Source organism: Malus domestica, chromosome 05 (genome assembly GCF_042453785.1).
Source record: "Malus domestica chromosome 05, GDT2T_hap1".
Lineage (NCBI taxonomy): Eukaryota > Viridiplantae > Streptophyta > Magnoliopsida > Rosales > Rosaceae > Malus > Malus domestica.
Genome location: NC_091665.1, coordinates 18,101,227 through 18,107,249, shown reverse-complemented (window position 1 = coordinate 18,107,249; position 6,023 = coordinate 18,101,227).

Genomic DNA, 6,023 nt, shown 5'->3' with positions numbered 1-6,023 from the left:
ATATAAATGTACTCATTTTATAAAATAAAATAAAATCCATTTTTTTTTATAATCTAGAATGCCCCCCCCCCCCCATAAGCAATTATTTTTTTATGTCATTTATGTAGCAGGAGAGAGACTTCAAGAAAAAAATCTAAAATGCATAAGGTTTGAGTCTATTCAGTTAGGGACTAGGGATCGCAACTAAACTTTCCATTTTAAAAATTTTCATCCCATTTTTTTATCCATTTTGATCATATGGACAACACATGACAACTGTATGGGGACAACTGTATGGGGAGATTGGTTATTTATAAAATTTTGTAATTGGCTAAAGTTAAAATTCAGGGGAGAAATTGGCTAATTAAAAAAGTTCAGAAGGTAATTGGTTAAAATTAAAGTTTAAGAGAGAAATTGGCACCTTTATATAAATTCAGGGGGCAAATTGACAAATACCTCACAAAATGATTTCTTCTAAAAAATAGAAGCAAAAAATGATCAAAATGAATAATGAAACAGAAAATTATAGTTCTCCAAGACAGAAAGTGAACACATTTTCTATAAAGCTCCATCAGCCTTTTCTTTTCAACTCCCAAGTCTTTTAAAAAATTCAGTGATGTAAGATTTAGAGCACAAAATTTCAAAGATCAATTTTGTCAAATTTGACGGATTAAATTATTGTATAGACTTTTTTTTTCCAAGTACTTATATGTATCAACACTATAAACCGGTTTCTTGAGTCAATCCTTGGCGGTTTAATTTGTTGGAATAATTGGATCTAATTGCTATATTAAATCACATAAAAATTTAAGAAATAATTCATGCAATTATATATCGAAATTAATGCATGCACATGAGTAACCAATGCTAAATGAACATGACATAATGGATTAGAAAAACCTAGAAAATACGATTGAGGCAAGTGTTGGACACTTTGTCCTTAAGACAAGTTTACGCCCTACTACGGTGCACATGGTTGATCGGTGCATGTCTCCCAAGATACAACGACCACGTCCTTGTAATAGTAGCACTCCAAATCACAAGGTTACATGAACCACGATTGTGTTGAAAACTCTCATATGAACTCAATGAGACTCTCTAATATTTAATGCACTATATGTATGTATGATGAAAAGTTATTATGTGATTATAGGGGCTTCTCTATTTATAGAATGTGAGATACCACTTTGGAAAGCATGTGACTATTCATGAAAAGTCAAAAAGTTGCAACTCTTCATTTGAGTAGACATATCTTTCTACCAAAAGGCTCCAATTCTAATTTCCACTCAATTAATAAATTTAATATAATAATATTATTATTAAATTTTCCAACAATCGCCCACATGAATGAAAATTGACTCAATACCATGCAACTGACAATGCAGACACTAGAGAGAGAATTTAGTAGGAAAAGTACGTCATTGGGGATAGGTGGCTTTTGGCTTTGAACTTTCCATAGTGAATTACTATCGGATTTACTTGGCTAATTAGTAAATGCGATGTCTTGAACTGCTCAGTAGTTTTTGTAAACCAAGACAATAATAATCACACAATACCCTTCCAAATACCCCCGTGGTTGTTCAGTTGTGTTCATTTTGGCTCTGAACAATTCATGGTTTCTCATAAGTGCTTTTAGAGAACTAAGCCCTTCAAAAAAATCTCACAGGAGCGGCCCCATTCCTCACTCAAGATAGGTGACTTCTCCTTAAGAGTATCCTGCAGTACCCCACTTGTTATTTCCAAGTATAGGAATCATTAAGAGCAAAGTTTATCCTAAGTACGCTGCAGATAGCACTGTTTCATCATAGGACATGGGTAGGAGGTAATCTCCGCAATGCTCCCATTGAATCATCCACAATTCGGTTGTCCCATTGAACCTAGATCTTGGGATCTCCAGTCAGTTAGGTTGGGTTGCCATTATGGCGATTCTTAAGACGTAGGCTTTTAACCCATTTCCCTCCATGATACAACTTGCTCTCTAGTCAAACCTTTAATTAATTGGATCCACTAGGTTGATGATTATCACTTATGGTGCGCATTTCCATTTATGAAATTATATTTCATTCGAGAGTAGTTGTTTTCCAACGTTAAGTCCTTCAAAACATATGTTAGGACTTAAAAAGTAATTTGCTAATACTCAGGTACATTCCCCCACATTTAAGGTATTTGTAGGAAGGCCTTCAAGCTTTCAATACTTTAAAAAATTGCAAGAGTTTAAGAGATAATTTAAAACAATCTAGTGAACTAATCCACCGCAAATTACTTTTCTAGTATTCTTAAGTATATATTATTTTTTTTTAAAATAGCTAAGCCACCCCCCACAATTCCCTTACATTGTGGTTGCTTTTTAATGCTATCAATTACTCATTCATCATACTGAAGAAGTAGGAATCAATGAAGATATTTTGTTTTTATCTATCTTCACTTGTTATGGCCTAAAGTATCACTATAGCCTTTTCGGAGAAACATGTCTTCTCACTTTGCCTTTAACCTATAAACTTAGCAAGTTTGCATGGCTAGGACCTCCTTTGATCAATTACAACACCATTTCAGTTGTCACACCTCGAAGTCAAAACATTATTCTCCCATGTACTTCCCTTCTCGGAAGTAGTTGTCATTACCTTACTTCCCTTTGCGGGAGACAGTGTCTATAATAAAGATGCAATCTCTGCTTCTTTCCTTGCGGGCAATTAACACTGTAACATTTTTACCAAGAGTTGCATATGCCTGTGATATTGGCCAAGTCATAACCTTGTGATAACTATCAACCACCAAATGGTGATCACTGTGATAATCTTACATGAAACAGTAATATGCATGAAGCACCGCTTCAAACATTTGTGGAAGTCTTTGCAGTTTCTGCAACGAACATCACATGACTTTTCACCCAGAGATATGTGCATCTACTCAAATAACAAAGCCAAATGATGGCACTATGATCTAGAGTAACACACATGCATAACAAAACGACTTAATTTTCATTTCAAAAACAAAATGGCTGTTCGTAAGGAATGCATCATTGCATTATTTAATTGCCCTGCTTGCTCTAGTGGATGTTCACATAACTCTGAAACAACAGAGCTCTTCCCAAATGACACCATCTTTGTAACCGAATAGTTCCAGCCTGACAAGGACTAAATGATCCATGCAAAGTGATCACGTCTTTCTACCAAATTTAAAAACCTTAGTCATGTCCTTTGGTCCTCTAGATCCAATATTGGAATTTTCGTCATTTTCCATTCGAAATAGAGATTGACTTCAGGCAGGACCAAGGATCTCTTTAGTTCCATCTTTCAAATCCTTGCAGCTGTTAGCTTGCCAATAAGGAACACGAGACCGTGCATTCACAGATTTGTGTGAACACCATGTATATCGCTTACTATCAGCCAGGGCCCAAATCTTAATGCATGAGTTAGTTAACAAATCCACAAAAACTTAAATTTAAAATTTAAACAAATATGTGTATACACACAACACAAGTCTTCTATAAATATGTGAGTCATTTCATCAGTTATAAAGATATATATGCAAATCACCAATATAGAACCCATGTGAATAATTTCCCAGATTTTATAATATACAATTGAACACTTCACACAAAAAATTTACCACACACGTGTCATGCATATCTCAACATATATGCAGGACATATGTTCCATTTAGAGTGTTTTTCAGCAGTCATTGCACTAAAATAAATTATCTGTCCAAACTTAAAACACGTATAAAAGTAAAGGAAAACTAATGAAAAGGGCTTGAAAACTTTGAGTTTTAATGATAAGGACAAAATAAAGGGTAAAGTGAATAGTACCAGGATTGACTTTTTAGTGTAAAAATATGGTTTTTCGTTAAAGTAAACCAATAAACATGTAACGGTTAATTGGTTCAATTAACTATAACCATAAGACAAACGAACAAAATAATGAAGAAGGTTACGAGTTGGCATCTTTTGAATCAAATTTAACTTGCAATACATTTGGAAACAGTTAGCATATGTACTGCTTTATGCAAAATTAGAAACCAAAACATTCTACCATGAAAAGGAAAATCCACGCAGAAACGTACACGATAGAATATTGTTCTCAAACAAGCATAGCAATCAAACCATAAACTTGTCTTAAGATTGTTGGAATAATTGGGTCTAATTGCTATATTAAATCACATAAAAATTTAAGAAATAATTCATGCAATTATATATCAAAATTAATGCATGCACATGAGTAACCAATGCTAAATGAACATGACATAATAGATTAGAAAAACCTAGAAAATACGGTCGAGGCAAGTCTTGGACACTTTGTGCTTAAGACAAGTTTACGTCCCACTACGGTACTCATAGTTAATCGGCGCATGTCTCCCAAGATACAACGACCACATCCTTGTAATAGTAGCACTCCAATTCACAAGGCTCCATGAACCACGATTGTGTTGAAAACTCTCTCATATGAATTCAATGAGACCTCTCCATGAACCACGATTGTGTTGAAAACTCTCTCATATGTGATTATAGGGGCCTTCTCTATTTATAGAATGTGAGATACCTCTTTGAAAAGCATGTGACTATTCATGAAAAGTCAAAACGTTGCAACTCTTCATTTGAGTAGACACATCTTTCTTCCAAAAGGCTCCAATTCTAATTTTCATTCAATTAATAAATTTAATATAATAATATTATTATTAAATTTTCCAACACAAGTATTTCCCATCTTCGTTATTCTCCATCATCCGTGCAAAATCACAATCTCTTACTACTTGAAATGGACAATAAAACCAATCAACCTCACATATTTTTTCTTCCCTTAGATGGCACATGGCCATATGATAGCATCCATAGACATGGCCAAACTATTTGCTCGAAGAGCCGTCTCTTAACTTTATTCCAATTGGAGTAATGACACATCAACTAAAAATTCATAACCATTGGTCCCTTAACTCATCAAAACGTGCAACTATGATCTTTTTCATCAACTCCATTGAAATTTTGTCAAACTGAGTCATGTCGGAATGACCATTGCTACAATTTGGTTAAAGTTGAGGGACCATTGCTCCAATTGCATTAAAGTTGAGGGGTCATTTCACTAATTGGGTTAAAGTTGAGGGACTATTTCTCCAATTTTTCTCATCTGGTTTTCTATATTTGCCTCTTGATTTAGCCTCACGTGTGTGGCACGTGACTCATTTTAACGGAAGTTCTAACGGAGTTGAAGAAAATGACCATATTGCATGTTTTGATAAGTTAAGAGACCAATGGTCATTAATTTTTAGTTAAGGGACCATTAACCTAGTTGGGTTAAAGTTGAAGGACCATTTTTACAATTTCCTCGCAACTAAACAACCATAATTTCCGCTTCTCATAACTTATCCCTCTTCTCCAAAACCATTGAAAGAAGCAAACTTTCAGGTTTTGAAATCAGAGTTCTTGCTCTCAGATTCCCATCTCCTGAGGTGGGACTGCCTGGAGGGTGTGAGAGTGCTCACATGGTTCAAACTTAGGAAGGCCTCCAAAAATTCTTGAAGGCCACACAACCTTGCTTGAGCAACAAGTTGAGCAGCCCCTCGAAGAACAAATTTGAAATTCCGAGGCTGGTTTTCCATGGAACAAATTTTCATCTCTTTATGTATTTCACACCATCTTATGCAAATGGATCTTTCAATAGAGTCAGGTTCTGAACCGCTTGTGATTTCCAATCTACCACATGAGTTCAAGCTTCCCGGAAACCAGACACCAGATTTTCTGAAACTATCTGAAATGAAAACTGTGGTCCCCTTATAAAATCGGAGTGGAGGAGAAGCCAAGGGGTTGTTGTTAATAGCTTCTATGAGCTTAAATCCGATAATGCTGACCATTGAAGGAACATTTTGGGGGTAAAAGCTCGGCATATCGGACGGCCATTTCTATGCAACAAGGAGATTTAAGAAAAGGTACAAAGAGGACTTGAATCCTCCGTAGATCAACATGAATGTTTGAAGTGGCTAAATTCAAAGAAATCAGATTCAGTAATTTATGTGAGCTTTGGTCAAACGGATATCAACATGAACGATTATCA